At 44.1% G+C, this 21,215-nt stretch overlaps 1 protein-coding gene across 5 annotated transcripts in view; it reads right to left on the bottom strand.

The window, feature by feature from the left end:
- The window catches only part of LOC138953970 (regulator of G-protein signaling 7-like), a 105,487-nt gene that overhangs the window by 68,546 nt on the left and 15,726 nt on the right, over window positions 1–21,215 (bottom strand). The window lies entirely within an intron of this gene.

Below are 21,215 nucleotides of genomic sequence, written 5' to 3'. Positions count from 1 at the left end.
GGACACTGAGATACCCATGGGCGGGCATGGAAAGTATTGACTGAATGGTCGTCTCAATCTGAGACACCAACATTATTAACGATACAGGAAGATATCCATAGACTCCACTGAAATACAATCATCATTAACAAAACAATAACACATCCACATAAATACATTGTTTGAAGTGTAATAATCGTCTACATCTAGAGACACTGCACAACCCGGTTATGATCATCGATATCAACTACAGTAACAGAATATACAAAAACAGAAACAACAACACAAAAACACAGTGATCTAATTTTGGAGAAATAACAAAGGAACAGAAATTGATGCAGTGAACTGTTCAAGGGGCAATGCTTGCTTCCTGCACTGAGCGAACCCCATTCATTATGACGGATCATTGCTTGGCCTGTACAGCTGTTGAATAATTACATTATTTTCTCTTAGCAACTAACACACACAAAAAGAAAAACCTCCCATTTCTATACGGAGCAGAAACCAGCCAACAGAAGTTATTGGTTTTTGTAAATATATCCCAAGTTAACACTAAAATAAAACTTGAGTTTCAACAGCTATCGTGATGTCCCTGTGATGCATGTACTCATATTGATTTATGGCTGAACTGTACACAATATCAAAGCATGAAGATACTCGGATGTCTGGCAAGTTAATCTTCGATAAGAACACCACCACTGGCAATAGTCGGAATAGACCTTGAACAAAACCGCACATGATATCTCATAAAACTAAAGTCACACAAATCATTGACAGTTGCAATCAACGTGCATCAAGTCGATAAATCTATCACAAACATCCTGTGCCATTCTGGAAATCATGCAACATTATGACGATTTATGCCGTCATCGAAAACTGTCCTTGAAATGAGCACCGTGCTGTGTGAGCGTAACACGAAGGCAACATAATATCAAACGGTATTAATATCCAAAACTCCACGGTTATTTACCAATAACTGGCAAAATCATTCATATCAAAACATCATCTGATCACACACACACAGACACAGGCACACACACACACACACACATAGACGAAATATGAACCATTCCCTATAAAAACATGTTTCAACAATATTACCCGATACACAACACACATTGCCCGTTACCGTCAACATAGCCATCAGATTACATAACAATCGCAACGCTAAAAGAACAGCGGCGCTTAACCACTGACGCGTGCACGTGCATAATGTGAAAGCGATGCAGCCAGCCTTGATTCAGATCTGCATATATTCTTTGTCTGTCATGCGCGTAATGTGAGAAAAGGTTTCGAGTCACATGTAACCGCATGCAAAGCAATGTTCTGTGTTATGCAATGTATACCGACCGTTGTTCACGCAACTGGTTGCGATTATTTTTGGTTCGGGAAAAGGACAAATTTGTGTATTCTTGATATTTTATTGACACACACACACACACACACACACACACACAGAGGGATGGTCAAATCTCAAAACTTAAAACTCGCCACCCGGGAGAGTTACTTCAAGAAAGTCACTAGCCCGCCAGAAATTTCGCTGGCCCGGTATACACCAAACAACAAATTATGAGTGTTAGATTTCTTCACACAATTAAAACAGCGGCGACACGCACAGGAGCCTCATTTTTGTTTCGCTAGAACATGGCGATGATATTGCAGACGACAGAATTTCCTGCATCTGCAGTGTTTCTATGGCTTTGAAACTCGATTGTACAACCAAAAGTTTTGCATTTGACCAGAGTTTTCACTGGCCAGCCGGGCGAGCTGATACACGGTTTCTACTAGCCTGGCGGATTTTTTACTCGCCCCTGGCGATCGGGCGGACGATTTGGCCATCCCTGCACACACACACACACACACACACACACACTTCGGGCCATTCTCTGTCTCTATTCTTCTCTTTGTTCGTGAAGCACTGCAGATGTTTTTGGTGCTTTATTTTAAAGACAGGATTCCTGGTCCAAACAGAAAAAGATTCACCCATGTGTTTCCAATAGTCAGGCCGCACAAGCTCCGTTCGACTCCGCTGCAAAAGGGCAGCGCATAAACTGCTCCACGAATGACGTAACCCAACACGGCTTATCAGTGTCACATTAAAGTACGACATGAACCATCCTGAACTCAGGTCAAAATGAGTTCGGCTCATTCTCTCCCTGACCGGACGCGACAGTCCTACGCGAATCTATCAAAACTAGGAATGTTTTTCGCGAGCAATGATCTAAATTTGAGATCAGTGTTCGCGAGACGAAAATGATTGCAGATTGGCCGACTTCGACAGTGATCTCCGTTCTGTTCTTCACAGTTATGATAAAGACAGCGTTCTAAGGTCAAAACAAGTCGACATTTTGGGACTGCTGCCGGAAGGAGACCGTAATATATAGTTGCATCACTACAGAAAAAATCGTCTTCTTCAGCGAACGCCGAAACCAAACGGTTGATTATCACGTGACACTTCTGCCATATTTAGAGTTGTTTGCACAGTAAATACAGCCGCGAAAAACTGGCTCCCTTGAAATTGTCTTACAAATCAATTCCTTTGTAATTTAAAAATTACACAACACCATGAAAAATCATTATCGACGATCGCGAATCTGCTTATATCAATAATACATAACAAAAAGCTCTAAATATGTAAAAAAAAAATATATATATAAAAAAAAAAAAATAAAAAAAATATCGGTTTCCTTGCCAGTCAAGGAAACTCAAGGCATCCTGTCAGGGAGAGAATGAGCCGAACTCATTTTGACCTGAGTTCAGGATGCGGCATGAACATGATGTATCAGAGATGCCTCCCTTCCAAGAGATATTGATCATGAAGATGAGCATTATTGCAGAGCTTGAAATACCAAGGTATTTAACCCCCTTCGTCAGCGTCACGACAGATATTCTACGTCACAACAATAACCCAGGATATCATTCAATACCAGGATGGGGGCGTCTCTCGACGCGAAAATCCAGACCCACCCACAACACTTGTTTTTCCCCTTCGTCGTGGCAACCGGAAACCCAGATTCAACACATTATGTGGCAAGCCGAACGCCTTGTTTTTGAGGAAGGTAAAGTCAGTGGCTAGTTTATTATAATTATATTCATTGGCAAAACAATAAAAGTTGACGTAAATTTAAAAGCTCTAAATATGTGAGAGAAAAGGAAACTCAAGGCATCCTGTCAGGGAGAGAATGAGCCGAACTCATTTTGACCTGAGTTCAGGATGCGGCATGAACATGATGTATCAGAGATGCCTCCCTTCCAAGAGCATAATCGCAGAGCTTGAAATACCCCCTTCGTCAGCGTCATGACATATATTCTACGTCACAACAATAACCCAGGATATCATTCAATACCAGGATGGGGGCGTCTCTCGACGCGAAAATCCAGACCCACCCACAACACTTGTTTTTCCCCTTCGTCGTGGCAACCGGAAACCCAGATTCAACATATTGTGTGGCAAGCCGAACGCCTTGTTTTTGAGGAAGGTAAAGTCAGTGGCTAGTTTATTATAATTATATTCATTGGCAAAACAATAAAAGTTGACGTAAATTTAAGATGTAGAAAGAGAAGGAGCATATAAATAAGGAGTGGCTCTGAGAGTAAAATTCTGTTTGCTGACCGATGGCCTGATGGATCGTGTGACTGACTGACTGACGTAGCGATTGATTGATTTTACTGATTCCAGTAAGCAGACCTACTTCACCCAACACCTCCAAAACAGAGAGCTCTAGTCAGATTTACCCGAAACTACAACACCACACATCCTTTCTTTTAACAAAACAAAAAAACAATAACAAAAAAATTCTTCTCAATTTCAAAGTTCGAAAAGGAATTAGTAACAGCTGATTATCGTAGCATCTTAGTCCGTTGCTTTCCACTTCTCGCGAAAGGGTGGCACGCCAAGGGTTCGAACAGGGAGCCAAAGAAAGCAAGCACCCCGAACGAAGCTAATTCCGGCAAATTAACCATGTAACGTCAGACTGTTTTGTCTACAAAGCAACAATTTCCTTTCGCCTTCGACGAGTGGGGCTTGTCTTACCCTTCTCCCCTTCACCCTCAGCGCCGTACTTTCGATCGTAGTCTCCATGGTCTCTCGGCGATCGAGATCGTAAACCCCCGTGAGGAAACTGGGCCACTGCTCGCTTTCCTTTTCGCCGACACTCTCAGATATACATGTAATCACAGTGGAGACAGTCTTTCTCTCAGCCGCTTCCTTGCCCCTGTGTTCCTCTTCGGTAATGGCTACCTCTCCCCCGATGAGACGTAATTCACTACGACGACTCCCCCCCCCCCCCCCCACCTTCTTTCCCCACATGTACCACATTCTGACCCCCCAATCCCTTGTTAAGAAGATACTCTCTTCTGAACCTCTGTATGAAATACAATTCACACCCCCCCCCCCCCCCCTCTAACCCTGCACGTACATTTGTACTTGTAGGTAATCACTCACCGTGCAAATTATGTAGGTCCCCAATCCCTTGTCTATGAAATAATCTCTTCTGAAGCTCTGAAGAGCCGACTAGCTTATTGGTAGAGAAACCGTGTTCTCATTTCCAAACTCATACATATCTCTCTTCTTTTCCTAAACTTTGACAAGCAACGCTCTCGCATTAAATGACAGATAAGCAGACATGAGCAAATGCCAGCAGATGTGTGGGCAAAAATATATTGACAAAATGGAGCGTAGAAGACATCAATTGGACCTTTTTTTCCAAAATGCCAAAAGTAAGGTGCCCCAAAGAGAGAGAGAGAGAGAGAGAGAGAGAGAGAGAGAGAGAGAGAGAGAGAGAGAGAGAGAGAGAGAGAGAGAGAGAGGGGGGGGACTTTGTCGCTAGCAGCAATTTTATAGAGTAGTACTAGTAGTATGAGTTGGTCTGCCCAGGTGAGGAGATGATGTCACCGAGGCAGAACAAAACAACAAAAACCAACACCTGCAAGGACAACAATGTTCAAAACCTGACTGGCAGTTGAAATGGAGGCGATAACATACGTCAACGGACGGGCGAGGCATGAAGACCTCGACACTGCCACTGACCAAATACATCTTCGCATCATCATCTCACCGCATCTAAATACTTTGACGAGAGAGGCCCACGAGCCAACGAGTCGAGAAAAACAACCGCACTGGGCTTGTTCGAGTCAAAGTGTCAAAACCCTAGCGAATAATCAGACCACGTCCCCCATGAGCCAGTAGAACCCGAGAGGACCTCAATCCCGAGGATCGAACGAATCACCAAAACACAACACTAGAAAAACAGTAAGAGAATATAGACGAGAGGAGATAGGCTAGTAGTGATTTTCCGTAACTGGGGAGGAGGGGCGAGGGTCCGAGCTGGAAGCGACCAGAGACAGTCCGGCAGGACAGGCATCGATTTCCATTGATTGGACAGCATAGGAGAGATCCGCTACCGCCACCCTGACTCAGCGCTGCGCTCCTGTGTTGGTGGAATCCCCGACTCGTCCTCCTCCCAACCGATGAACAAATCACTACCAGTCAAGCATCGGGACTGCACAGAATCCCCCCGTCCTGAAATAAGCCCGAGCTCACCACGAGTCTAAAACTGAACTTCAGAGCTTTGCGCGCGAAGTGGTTACCTTGTACTGTTTAGCGTTTATGGCCAGCGGGCTGGGCAAAGGGGGGGGGGGGGGGGCTGTCAAAGTCTCCTCCTCCTCCCTCCCGATGAGTCAACACTCAAGCATCGCCACCGCACTATATCAAAGTCCCTCAGCCCTGAACAAACCTACTCACCACTCAAGAGTCGCATTGGGTCTTGCGAAGTGGTTCTCTTCAACTGTTAACGGTCAGCTGGCTGGGCGAGGAGGGCTCAGAACGTCTGACAACATTGAAAAGCCTCATGCATAGCTTTAGAGACTGTGTAACTCCCCCCTGGCTGATTCTGCTGGCGTCTTGGCGAGCAGGGCTGAGGTGCGGGAACCAAAAGTGGGTGCCACCCAAAGGAAAGAGAACAAACCGCGGGTTCTGATTCGTTGAAATCACAACACATCTCAGTTCCAACCAATCCAACACTGCGGGTGGCTGCCATTCAGAGCTACCTTGTGAGACTTGCGAAGTAGTCCCCTACTGATTCTGTCGTCGTCTGGGCGCGGAGGGCTCCGAAACCATTGCGACACAGAGCTGCTGAAACTTGTGAAGTAGTCCCCTTCCGATTTGGGCTGGCGTCTGGGCAAGTAGGGCTCAGAACTCTGATTGCACGAACCTCTCACACTGTCCACCACCACTTGGCCCCACTGTTTCCCCGGCTCTCCAGATGTGATGCACACACACACACACCCCGCCGATCTCTTTGTCCGGCTAATTCGCTTGCACCATCGAGTGGACTGGGTCTCGATTAGAATGGAAAGTCTGTCCAACTCAAGGCGCTCGGGCGGCAGAAGAAGCTCACCCCAGTAGGGCAAGGGCAGGCTCCTCCCGAGATTGCTGCGGGACGGAGCTGGGTGTACATTTACCTTCCACGGTGCCAGCCTTCGTCCCACCGAGCCGTATCAGTGTAACAACTCGAGTGCACGTGGGAATTGTCACCCACGACCGAAGAAAACGGAGAAGTGTATATATATATATACATATATATATATACACCTGTAGTAACAGTTGTTGAGTTCAGTGGCTCGAGCTCCCTCAAGCTCCCCCCCCCCCCCCTCCCCTCTCCATCTCTCTCTCTCTTTTCCCAGCAGACTCAAGGCGTGAAAGAGGAGATGAAGCCAGACTGGAGACGCACCAGTAGTGGTTTTGGTTCTCCTCATCCGACTCCACGTGTGATCTAACAAGTTTCGCCGTCCAGGAGTAGGCACGTGCCGCTCGGAACGTGTCGTTGTCACGGTCAACTCAGTTGTAGTCACGTGATAAAGGTTTGGAAAATTGGCTGAGATTTTCAATCACGGATGTACTTCATTGAATGCAGACAGCACGGCTAACGTACAAACAGACGAAGACAGGAAAAACGCCATTCTGGCAATCTTTTTTTCATGGGTTTGCTATGTACAGTATACCCACACTAATGAATTGTCATGGTTGTGTGTATGCGGATACAACTCTAATAAGACTAATTCAAAGACTTCTCATACTGCCTCCAGTTTTAGAGTAAATGTTCACAGCTCTCCAAATTGCAGCCGCCGCACCAACGGCTGAGTACACATTGCAAAGGCCATATATATAGCAATTGTCCATCTTCTGCCCCTGCCTTCTGTCCATTCGCATTATTTTCCATCGCTTCCAAACAACACGTGTGGTGAGTTCTGTCACTAGCACGGTGTTTTATCGTAAAAAGATTACTGGTCCGCACAAATTTGACATTTTAATTCTGCTGTCTTTGCCCAAGTGCGTAAACATATCTTCAAACATCATATTACTGTGTGCAAGTACACTGCAGGGGTTGAATGTGTTTTCACTAGTTGTAGTTATCTTTCCAGCAGACAAATAAAAGGAGTATATTATGTTGGGTACATGTATGATGATTTAAATTATGATGATGTAGGAGTACCAGAATAGCTACACTTTTATGCAAAATACAACTTCACGAAACACAATCATTTTCTAAAATCGCACAGCAAATTATTTTCTATCATCTATGCAGAAATGAAGCTTGTTTGATCAATTCCAACACTTAGTTGAAGATGACTCCTAACCAACAGTCATTTTAAGAATCAGAGCGTGTCTCAAGTGCACGTTTCCGTATTAGGTGTAGACACCTCATCCGGTCATACCAGAAATGAATACTTTAAATGGGTAATACGCAAACTGCTCGTGAAGTTGAGTGTTTCTTGAAAATATTTAGCTTGTAACCAACACAACCAAGAGTCAAAGTAAAGGCCAAATTGTCCAGAATGAGACTTTTCAGCGAAAAGGCTAGTGACTCCGTGTCCCTGTGGCTGTAAACACTCGTTTGCTGTGGTTTTCTTCACAATCTTGCATTACAAAAAATATGATTTTAGGATACATATTATCGTGTACAGTCAAGAAGCATGTTGATGTATACTCTACAAAGAGAAGCGTAACTCAAGTCCTGGTTAATACAATGTCAGAAAGCAAACTCAATTTTAGCAGTCATAGAAACTAAGTCTAAGCAAATTTAGACCAGTGGTCTTTCTCAAATGAAACTTTGACAGTACTTGTAACAATCATTTGTCTGTACGCATGCGAAGTCATGATTTGTTCACAAACCTTTTTAAAACTCTTTTCGGAAGATTACATGGCATCTGAACAAATACCCGCAACGATCTGACATTACCTGAAGTCCGTCTCGTTTGTTGGCATAACATCCTGAAAGTTGCAAACCAATCCACGAAGTCAGCGTCTTTTGTCATTGCACCCCTTAAAATTGACGCACAATTGTCCCGCACAATTGTCCCGTTTTCGACCGCTCATGCGATAGACACCTGCATCAGTAGGAATGGCATGGCATAACACAAGAAATAGGTAAGATAGCTAACAACCTGTTCTCCATAGATAATTGATTTGACTTTCACCTCGTAACAAAACTTTGCCAAGTTGTGCCAATTCTGAATGTTCGTTAAATTTTTTTTAATGTAAATTGGTACCTTACATTTTTGTCATATCATTTTTTTAGGGTACCCTTATTTGCGCGGCGGTCACGTGACCCCTGAGCCAGAAAGCCAAGTGATATGAGTGCCCATCTCACGATTGAATCGCCCGTGTGACGCCAACTTTAACGGCATAGAAAGTTTAAATGAAATGACACGGGAAAGAATGTGTCAGTTGGGGTACGAAAAGTGTCGCGATAATGTAGACTACTAACTTTATATTCTTGCAGTGAAACGCTCACACGTGTGTGCGTGCGTGTGTGTGTGTAAGAGAGAGAGAGAGAGAGAGAGAGAGAGAGAGAGAGAGAGAGAGAGAGAGAGAGAGAGAGAGAGAGAGAGAGAGAGAGAGAGAGAGAGAGAGAGAGAGAGAGAGCCTGTATACTTGTAAGTTGTAGGCACAAATAGTCTTGAAACAGCTTGTCAATGCCAATGGCAACCCAAATAAGAGAGGAAATAGTACCGGACTATAAAAGGCAATGATTGACGTTTTAGACAGCAACCCACAAAGACAAAACATCACATACGGGGGAGTTAGTATACGTTGTTGAAGTCTAATGTCTTCCTCGTTCACAGAACAAAAGGTCAATTGAGCACGAGCATCTTCGCCAAGCGAGCGTTTACAGACGGGAAGTTTTGAACACGTATATTTTGGGCGCATTGATTTTTCAGCCTGCAATTGATCCCTGCTGACGTCATACTCGTGCACCAGCGACCGCTTTGGTATGGCCGCAACACAGCAGGTAATTCATCACGAGGAAGTGCCTCGCCATGACGATCTTCAGAAAATCACGGCATTGTTCTATTCTGGGTTTGTTTGGTTTTGATTTGTATGTTGTTTTTGGAGGGCTTGGGGTTATTACGACTTTGTAGCGTGGGAGAGGTTAGAGCACAATGTATGATATTGATACGAAGGAGTACAATTTCCTTTTTAATTCTTTGCCGACACGCCTTCTCTTGTCTCTCTCCCCCGCACATAGTTCCATTCCCCTCGGGATCTTCTTTCAATCATTACACACCCAACTGCGCCTTTCGAACAACAACAACCACAAGAACAACAACAACACAGAGGTATGTTATGATTCATTATGCACAATACTGGTTTAATTGATCTCATTACTTACAGATCAGCAAAATCGGCAAGTGGAATACCATTGCTTGCGTTACCAGTCTTACGTACAAAGAACGCATATTCCTATAAATTAATAAAATGATAAAGATTTTTTTTTTTAAATATTGCTAGATCTTCTGTTCTCACCACTATGAAAATCTGGGAAAATCTTTTCTTTAAAAAAATCACATAATGCAGTCCTAAAAATCGGAGTGGGTCGGTGTGTGTGTGTGTGTGTGTGTGTGTGTGTGTGTTAACATTTACATGCTTTGAGAACAGAACATATTAGAAGCGGGAGGGTAAGGGGGTGGGTCTTAAAACTGAGGTTTTATCAACTCTGAATGTATGAAAAATCCCTTCACAACAATTCAACACATCTCCACAGTCAGACTCCCTTGGATTTCCATGACTGTAACAGAAATATATTCCAAGAAAACCACCCCTGATCAATATGACAAGCACGACTCCTATACAAGCCAAGACAGCACCTGCAGCAACGAGACACCCCAAAACGTCATACATAGAAGTACAGTAGTACAACTAGCAGTAACCAGTGCCGGAGGACCGAGTATAGTGTAGGAGACTCAGCCAGCCAGCGCGGTTGTTGACACTGTCATGTAGTGTACAGTACAGGAAAGACGAGGAAGAAGGAGGAACTTGGGAGAAGCAGAAAAAGAGAAAAGACGGAAGCGAGCGCTGGGTATGCCGTCATCTCTTTCTTACGAGTACCGCCAATGTCTTGTGGCACGAGCACAGAGACTGGAGTAGAGAGAGAACTTTCTCTGCAGTCTCTGGCAGTAGAGGCGGCTCGAACGCTGCTGGTCTTGCCAGTCACCACCACTCACACTACACACTCGCTGCAGATAAGGCATCAGAGGGATGCGATCGATAACAAAAATTGCCGACTAGAATCACAAAGTCACCTCTCCTTGGAAACGCTACGGTGGGAAAAGGCTGTTGGGGAAAAAACCCGAGAAAAAGACAGAAGAAGGAACGAAAGAGGAATGGAGAGGACAGATGGTGCAGGATATTTTTGAAGTTGCACTACTTCTGAATTCAGTTATCTTTTAGGGCCAATCAGTGACGATGATCATTCTGGTTACTTGCTTTGTTCTGTCCTATTCTGATCTTTGTCTCCCTATGTTTTTACGTAACGTCCGAATGCCGTCATGTGCCACACCACTTAAAACTCACGGCATAATATAACAACCGATAAAATTATCCCTCACTATCTTTATCTTATCTTGAGCTTCGATGTTACCCAATGCAACTGAACTGAGTGATCTCACACATGCCATCGCTTCTACCTCGTTCCTCAATTCCAGACCGTTTTTTCTGTATGTTTTTTCCTCTCTCCCTTTCTTTCTTTCTTATTTCTTTTGGATCGGCGGTGCGAAGCCACATGATCAAATGCAAGAAAGAGAACTCAGGCGTCTCCTCGCTACGTGAGAAGTCGGTCGTGAATAGTTCCGTAATGAGCTCTCTGTGCTTCTCAATCCTTTTCTGAAGAAGTAAAAAAAAAAAAAAGCATCGCCCATACCCCTCCTCCCCACCCTCAACAATTTTCCCTGGAAGGAGACATGTCTCTGAGCTGTCTGCTGAGAAATGATGTCATTTCACTGTGGAAAAAGGGACGACTGTCTGTCTCTTTAGTGTCAGTGTCGTAAGACTGGAGCTGAGTCGTATTGACAGGACAGATTTCAACCTTCACATACCGACGAAGCTCACGTGCACAAAACTTCAGCGCTAAAATTACTTTCTAAGTGTCGAGACACGTAAACAGACGTGGATGGTTCTAGCACAGGACAAAGTGTTTGGGTGACGTACCTGGAAGAGCTGCTTGTTAAGTCCACACATAAAATAATGCCATCACCTTCCCTTTTCACGCTCTTACTAAACCTCGACCAGGACTCAAGCCTGACACAACACTTCGATAATTCCTGTAACACTTCAGTGGTGACGGAGCTGCATTAAAGGCGATATTAATGGTACATCGGAAAGCTAAAGAATGTGTTTCTGGTGCACACGGTTTTACTAACGTTGGCAACGCTCGTGACTAAAGTTCTGCACATATTACAACACTCAAAACTGTAGTTGTAAACAGCACCACAGAGGAAAACAAAGCTTGTTACCATGACGTTCATCAGTCAGTATAGACTCTCGATGTCCAAAACTTCGGCTGGGTTTCCAAGCAATAAGTCACTTTTGATCAAGTCGACAATAGCATCATTTAATTTAATAACGGTAATGAAACCGACATCGTCAGCAAAAATGCCTCAGCTCAAGCGTAAACAAACAATGCCAGAAGTCTCAGCAGAACATAATCGATTCATATAAGTACCAGACACCACGTCACATCGTAATAAGAGCTAAAGATATGACAGGTGATACCGACTGTAATTAATGAAAATAAATGCCCCCGCGTACGTATATCATGGAAGACTACTAGTCCAGTCAAATTCTTCTAACCCTCAACCATAAACTAATTGTATCAAATTTGATCTCAGCTGTTTTGCACTAAGTGAGTGTATTTTCCTCACATATCAAAAATTCGCTAAAATCAATGCGTTGGTGCTAACAGCAGCTTCATTTGTTGTGTCAACTACTTGTAAAATCTCTACATTCAACAACAATCATCAAGATTCATGGTTCTAGTACAATACCTTGCGTACCTCAGAGAATTTGCTTGCCGACTCACAGTCGGAGATGTCGTCTGCTTCTGCCATTTTTCCTGGTTTCATCAACATCCGGTATGGAAGGCGATTGTTGTCATTTATGCAGTGCAGCTCTCTCTATAAGCGCATATTTAACATGTTTCCGACACATGTATAAAAGCGGATTTGCTTGTCATAACTTTATTACTCCCTTCTCAATCTTAAACAGCGAACATTTAATATGATACAATAAGTTTAACCTTTAAATTCAAATTGATTGGACTATACATTGCACGATGCAGATTGGATACCGACAAAACCACGGATATGACGAAGTACTTGCTGCATCCGAAACTTGGGATCGAGCTAACTTTGACAAAAGAATCCGACAAGTACCAGTTCCCTCGACCAGGGTCGTTGGAACTACATCTTTCCGGAACAACTCGAAAACGGTTACGGTAATTTGTTGCGAACTCGATATCTGTCAAAATATCAACAACAATGACTAAAGGTCTTTCCGGTACACAAGGACCCGATGACTCGTCTGCGGTTTGACAAGATTCATATCAAGTGGACTATTGGGGGAAAAAAAAAATCTTGGTAAAAATCAGATCTTTCTGCGCAGTCGTGTGAGATCATTCAAATGTGTGTTAAAAACTAGTGACGAGAGCACCCAGTTGCGTTAGCGACTACGACAAGAACACATTTTCCTCCACACCAAAGGATTATTGTCGTAGGGCTACCCCCCAAACAAACAAAAACAAAACAACAACACACGGAGACAAGTCGATGAAAACAAAAGACAAACCTTTAGGTAACGGATGCGTGGGTGCCTTGAGGATGAATACAGTGAAACTGGGTAAACCTAACACACAGAAAATACCACTTCAAACACCGGCTTCCTAATTGTTGTTGGATTTCTTGTTACATTCTTTAAAATATTCACATACATCTATACATATATAGACACGTTACTTATTCATGACATAGACACTGGAACAAAAGAAAACTACAACAAAAAGCCCCACTTCCAAATACACGAACAGGAATAAGACAAAAGATTCTCAGAAACCCAGGGAGCGTCCGACACATGCAAAAGTTTCCACCGATTCACACAAGCTACGTCATAGCCACGAAAGAAGAACATGCATACATGTATGCATGGCGCAGGCCCACTCCAGTCGATTCGCCCGATCAGTAAAAGACAAAGAAGTAGAACAGAAACTTCCGCCGAGGTTTAAATTAATGCATTGTCGTGACCCAACACTGTGCACCTCTTCGAAGAGAAAATCTCTTCTTCCTTCTTCCAGAGAGAAATTGACAGTTTAAAGAGGACAGTTACAACAGCTAGGTAGATAGACCGCACCCTCTCCTATTTTCTTCTCTCCTCCCTCCCAAGTAGTTACGCCAAATCGGTTGAAGACAAATCAGTATACAATGACCCCCTCCCCGCCCTTTTTCCCCCCATATATAAGACCACGTTTCCTCGGACTTTCAGTTCAGAACCACTACATGCTTAAGACTCCATTTTTTTTAGACCGGAAGTTCTGAGATTTTTGAGTTTTTAAAGGGGGGGTTTCATTGTAAGTACATGTATTGCAGATAATTTCCGTTGTCGTATACTGGATACATGCACTGCCCCACAGAAGACCCCCCCCCCCTTCCCCCCCCCCCCTCCAAGACGTGAATTTGTTTCAAACCTATACACCCCCCCCCCCTCCCCCTTACAGACTTACATCTTTACTTGCCCAATGCAAAAAAAAAAAAAAAAACTACGACTATGGATTTCACCTCTTCCACCTTCACCCCTTTCTCTGTCAGTGTCAGTCCCTCTTTTCCCCGAGGGTCCTGTTGTGAGTGGGGCTCCCAAGAGAATACCCGGTACCCCCTCTGCCCTGGAGAAAAGGACAGTCAAATGCACAACTATCCTTCTTGCCTGCTCCATCGTCTCACATTCTCTGCCTCTCCGGCCTTTATGAGTTCTGTTGCGACAGAGGGTCCCGTGATAACATATCCCCACTCTCGCCTAGAGAAAAGGACAGTCAAAATGCACAACTATCTCTCCACCCTCCTCCATCGTCTAACATCCTCTCCCTCTCCTGACCAAGACGTCTGTTGCGATAGAGGGTCTCGTGATAACATGCCCCCCTCTCCCATGGAGAAAAGGACAGTCAAATGCACAACTATCCCTCCACCCTCCTTCATCGCCTAACATCCTCTCCCTCTCCTGCCCATAGAGATATGTTGCGGTAGAGGGTCTCGTGATAACATACCCCCCTCTTCCCTGGAGAAAAGGACAGTCAAATGCACAACTATCCCTCCACCCTCCTCCATCGTCTCAAATCTCCCCCACCCCATCCCCCACCCCCTTACATCCCTGCCCAAGAGTCCTGTTGCAGAAACGGGCATCAATGGGCATGCGACAAAGCAACAATGTCATTAATGCAGAATGGATGTCTTCTGACGTCAACTACTGCCCCGCGGCAATCTGCACTCTCGGCCCGTTGTCATCGGGATCGACCCGCGGAGACGTTGTGCCCGTGCTGGTGGGTGGGCTGTCTGTCCGACAGTCCCAGTCAGTATAGACAAGTCTAGGCTAGGGCCACCGTGAATACCGCTCACACCAAGACTTTTTTTTACTTTTTGTTTTTGTTTTTTTGGTATGGGCGCGCCAGGACCAGGCTTCTTTCCCCCAGAGGCGATGCTTCGCGGCATAAAGAAAGGGAGCTTCTTGCCGTGAACAGAATGGAAGAAACCTGGGAGGTTCTTTGAAGGGAAAGGAAAGGAGGAGGGAGAGGAGGAGAAGGTCTGCGAAATCTCGTCAGTTCAGGGCGGGAAGGAAAGGGTTGGTGACTGTGACAGCACAGAGGTCATCTGCTCATCAGCTGGGATGAGACTCGGGATGAGTTGTCTGTATGGGGGGATCTGCATTTTGTGGGAGTCAGCTTGGTTTCTCTTTTCCTGTGCTGCTTGTTCCGAGACGGCTTGCCCTATGCTGTAAACTGATCGAACTGGACATCTGAGAAATAAGACAATCTGCACACACGCAAAGGTCTTTCCAAGCTAAAACATAGAAAGAAGATCTGAGGTAGGGATGGGTGTGGTGTGGACCTCCTCCTAACACAAATCCTAGTTGTTTAAGCAGCAGGTTGTAAAGGCTAAAAGCAGCAAATTGTACTCTTGAATACTGGCTTGGCTGAAGCCGTGGTGCGTGCAAGGCTAAAATGAAGTCTATCCTGCCACAAAATCAAACACCAGCGGCACCTCCCTCCACAAAGTTATTGCCAATATCGACGCCACGCTCTTGAGACGAACTCACTCGCCCCAGGCAACCAAAAGATACATGCAGCCATCGACAAAGCTGCTAAGTTTGGATCCTGCCAGCAACACCACCGCCACAGTCCTGTTTTGAAAGCCAAGCTTTCACGTGGAGAGGCGAGAAGAATGAGGTCTCGACACGGCACCGCGATCCATCTGATGACATCACCACCATTCACAAACGGCGCAGAAGTGGGTCGAAGGTGTGTGGGCTGGGGAAAGGCGTCTGCTCCGTTTCCAGAGTCTTTACAACACTTACTACTCGTTCTTTATACATGCGTCAAAAAAATATCTGAGGTGGGGGCGATTTTCTATGCACTTTTGCCCTGAAGTCATGAACACTTTCCACCCTATAAAATAAAATCTGCGATGGAAATCCGCAGTACACCTACTCAATGATTGTCCGCCTCTTTGGAATTGTGAATTCAGTGCCACTTTGAACACGCGCCTTGAGTGTCATCGCTCTCAAATGACCAGTAACCTTTGAATCGTCGTACAAGAGTTAAAATGATGTTATCCTACTTGGACATTCAATGGTATTTACAGTGAAACCAAGGAACTTAGTCGATAAATATCGACAGGGGGCGGACAAATGGTTTACATGTGAAATGTGTGTATATGGGTGTGGGTCTGAAACAAACAAACAAACAAACAAACCATGTGAACCCCCCCCCCCCCCTCCCACCGCTCGCGGGCTGAACGACTGACGTCACATGTCGCTTCGGTCTTTTCCAGAAGAACACCGCGTGTTCACCACGCCTTTCCAACTATGTGGTCCCATACAGTTTTGGTAGATACATGCTTGTGCAAGTATGTTATTAGTATTACCAATATGAATCTTATTTTCCTTTCGATGGTCAGTTTTACTCACCTCTGTAACGGCAGTCACCTCTGCGAATGCTGTCGAAGAATCTAACCGAAAGTAAACATTCTGGGAATCTACGCGCATCGGCCTTGACGCAAGTTCAATACTGAGCCAATGAGCGCGGCGCGAGAATCTTCCCGCACCGTAGACCAGATTAGTAGGTGCTTGATTTTGGTATTTTGATTTTACATAACATTAAACCTTTCTTGGGGTTCATGGTCATGGCAACAGCCATAATAATATATATCATGTATAATATTACATTTCAGCATATTTGAATTACATGTCATCATACCAAACTGTCATACATTTTTATTCCCACATCATTCTGATTGATCACAACCAAACCTACTATCAGTGGACACATCCAAATGTAAGCGCCTGTTCTTGACAACTTTTAATCGATCTAAAAATAGCAACTTGCTGGGTCTTTTGCCGCCAACAGACACTGTTTGGCCTGTAGGTAAAATGTACAATGTATTTTCTGATTTGTGCACAAAAGCTTTTTTTTAATTTTTTTTTTTAACATAACAATGTTTAATGTCATTGTATGTTTAAAAGACCATGGTCATATTTGTAAAAAAAAATTTAAATTATAAAATAAATAACATTTTGGTTCATGATTTTTCCTACACCTGTGCTGAAAATAAGAAATAAAAATGTCGGTATATAAGTCGCTCAAATACAATTAGGTATGAATGGCTCGGTTTGAGTTTGTTGCAGTTGACCCTGCACAATGCGACCTATCATGTTTTTGCGATTTTGCCGTCACCCCTCCCATAGGGTGACGTATTTCACAACTTCCTGTGTTACACAAACTCTGTGATGACCAAATTTGCCTTCACTCCTCCCATAGGGTGACGGATTTCACAACTTTCTACAGATGAACAATGTTGCCTCCACCCCTCCCGGGGTGACGGATGTCACAACTTCCTGTGTACACAAACTGATGACGTATTTCACAACAAAATGGCGCTGCCCATGGTCAACCTCGAAACTATCCGTATAGAATGGGGGCGTCCTCGCCCCCATAATAATATCACAGAGTTCTGAAACTAATATATATTCATCTGAAACTGCTTCAAATCATGATTGGGCCAACGTCATTGCAAAAAAAGACAAAAAGAAAAGGAGAGAGAGAGAGAGAGAGAGAGAGAGAGAATTCAAGTTGTATGCCAATCGTTCCATGCTGCTTGTATAATGTATGAAACTGTCATTCCTTACAACCCGTCGCGATATAACCTTCGTGGTTGAAAACGACGTTAAACACCAAATAAAGAAAGAAAGTAAAGACATTCCTTACAACACGCCTACTTAAAATGTTTGTGGTTTATCGAGGGCGACCAGTCGTCCGATTATACGTATACATCTTTTAGCCTCACTATCACTATTGAAAGAAAGCGAGAACAAAACTTTCAAAAAGAAAAAACAAGCGACATCATGTTTTGATAAGAAACTTCCCCCCGCGGGTTAGGGGGAAGAATTTACCCGATGCTCCCCAGCATGTCGTAAGAGGCGACTAACGGATTCTGTTTCTCCTTTTACCCTTGTTTAGTGTTTCTTGTATAGAATATAGTCAATGTTTGTAAAGATTTTTGTCAAGCAGTATGTCAGAATTGTACTACGTTGCAAGCCCCTGGAGCCATTTTTTTATTAGTGCTTTTGTGAACAAGAAACAATTGACAAGTGGCTCTATCCCATCTCCCCCCTTCCCCCGTCGCGATATAACCTTCGTGGTTGAAAACGACGTTAAACACCAAATAAAGAAAGATAAGAAACTGAGCAACTCCACAAAGTTTTTGCCAGTCTCCGCCTTCAACCGTCTGTTTTAGAATTGTTGCAAACACACATCGATGTGCAGCTATTCTCCTGCTTCGCCTGAAATATTGATGAACCCTTGCACAGTGGTCTACACCATGCCTGTGCCAGTACTCACGGGGATAATCCGGACAAACACTTGATTATTCACTTCCAGTCAACCGTAAAGGTTACCCGAAGATGAACCATTCTTGTCGGCAGTTCAAAGCGATGTGGATGAAGCAATCAACTATTCATCTTAGCTTAGGCAAGTTCTTTTCTCGCTCGGTGTTCAATGTCGAACAATTCTCGAGTTACACACAGTATTTGTTTAACCAGTTACCCAACAACGGTGATTCACGAAATCACAAACAAACGACCATAACAGGACAGATGCCATTGCGATTAAATTGAAAACATTGTTCTTCAGACATATTATTATACATTGGTACATGTATATCTCATGATGTTCCTCCAATTAAGGGGCCACCCCCAAATAAAAGACACCTTTTTGTCGTCTACTTGTCTATTGACCTAAGTATGCCTGTCATGCACGACTGGTGCAATCTAGCGACTTTCTGGTCAGCGCACATGGTGTCATCTCATACCAGGTACCACGACAATGCCATTGTCCCCATGCGTTCCAACCAATCTATGACTTTGAGACACCTTATTTTACTCTTTATTCGGCATTCGCGGTTAAGCTGCATGGCAATGTCAGCCTATTGCTTGATGGATAGTCAAGACTAAGTCCACTAACATGGATAGCCAAATCGTCTGCCCAATCACCATGGGCGAGTAAAAATATCCGCCGGGCTAGTAGAAACCGCCCGGCAACTTGCCCTGCTGGCCAGTGAAAATTCCGGTGCAATGCAACATTTTTGGCTGTAATATCGAGTTTCAAAGTAATATAAACACTGCAGATGCAGCAACTGTGGTATGTACCGGGCGAGTGACATTTTCGGCGGGCCAGTGACTTTCTTGAAGTTACTCGCCCGGCTGGCGAGTTAAGCTTTTGAGATTTGGCCATCCTTGACTAACCTTAATGAGCTAGCAGGTACACCGCGACCTCTTGACTCTTAAATATTTTTATGCAATTTATATCGCGCACATATTCAAGGCGCAGGGATTTATTTATGCCGTGTGAGATGGAATTTTTTTTACACAACACATCACGCATTCACATCGGCCAGCAGATCGCAGCCATTTCGGCGCATATCCTACTTTTCACGGCCTATTATTCCAAGTCACACGGGTATTTTGGTGGACATTTTTATCTATGCCTATACAATTTTGCCAGGAAAGACCCTTTTGTCAATCGTGGGATCTTTAACGTGCACACCCCAATGTAGTGTACACGAAGGGACCTCGGTTTTTCGTCTCATCCGCAAGACTAGCACTTGAACCCACCACCTAGGTTAGGAAAGGGGGGAGAAAATTGCTAACGCCCTGACCCAGGGTCGAACTCGCAACCTCTCGCTTCCGAGCGCAAGTGCGTTACCACTCGGCCACCCACGTCGTTTTCAATGCAATAAGTCGTCACTCCAAAGGTAAAAAAAAGAAAGGTCAGTCGTGAGTCCTTGTCGCCATAACTACACAGCTTAGTGAAGTAGTGAGCGTGCCTGATACTCTGCAACGTGAATGTCAGAGCAGCATAGCTATGTTAATAAAATATAAGTGTGCAATCGGGCCACATAGTACATATATTGCTATTTCATATGTTACGTGGATTTCCATTGGTCAATTGGGCAAAATTGAGCTCAGTGCAAAAGTGATATCGACGACATTTCCGTCGATATCAGTTTTGATATCGACGACCTCTTAATTGCTTCCCCACTTCAAAAACAAAAACGCCTAAATTTAAAAACAAACAAAAATATATGAAAATGTAATTATCCCAGAATTTAGTTGAGCAAGTGACTAAAAAGACTTTTTGAAAGAAAAGACATTTTGAAATACTGAAAAGTACAAGAAAAGCGTGAACAAAAAGAAATAATAATCAGAGGGAGGGATATGCAACAGCCAAAACTGAGACAAATGCTTTTGTAATTTCTTTACAGTAAATACAAAATGTCCAGAGAATTAGCAATATATCTAACATTGACTGACTGTGTGATGATATCTTCTGCTATTGGTCTGTTTCGACAGTGATATCAAAATCTCGACCTCCGGTCTCGATTTTGATATCACTGTCTCAACAGACCATAGCAGAAGATATCATCACACAGTCCGTCAATATTGGGTAATGTCAGACCAAACCGTGGAGCACACAAGCTCTCTCTATATATATTATACTAGAGGAATACCCGGCTTCGCCGGGTGAATCGCGAGACAGAGACAGACAGCGTGGCGGTTCGCCGTCTTAGAGCACGTGTTGAACATTTTCATCCACCAGTTTGTGCCCACACAAAGGAAGGCAAGAACATACAGAGAGACAAAAGCCGCCAGACCCCATCACAAACAGAACTCTACAATCCACAGGTGTTGCCTGGCGAGCTAGCTATAAATAGCTCACAACTTCTAAGGCGAACAACTCTGCAGAGTCTGGTGTGAAGGGTGACGGTAGTCTCCCTGTCACACTCGACCCCCTTTGAATGAACTTTGTCCCCAAAGTTCCGAACCATGGACCCGCCAAGCTAAGGTCCCTCCCAGGTTGGTGGAATGGGAAGAGAAAGAAAATGATTCAGTGGCCTGAACATTTCATGTCGAGTCCCATCCCTGTCGACGACGCCAAATGTAACCGAGTGCCGAAACACCACAATCACCTTTGAAGGCAAAGTCCACTCAAACGGGATTGAGAATTTTAGAGCTTATTTCTAAGCCCTATAATAACTGTTATGGCTTCTCAAAGGAAGTCCAGAACATACGGAGAGACAAAAGCCGCCAGACCCCATCACAAACAGAACTCTACAATCCACGGTGTTGCCTACACACACACACA

Source organism: Littorina saxatilis, linkage group LG17, assembly GCF_037325665.1.
Source record: "Littorina saxatilis isolate snail1 linkage group LG17, US_GU_Lsax_2.0, whole genome shotgun sequence".
NCBI lineage: Eukaryota > Metazoa > Mollusca > Gastropoda > Littorinimorpha > Littorinidae > Littorina > Littorina saxatilis.
Note: the sequence above shows the minus strand (reverse complement) of the source record. Positions and strands in the feature narration are given on the sequence as shown.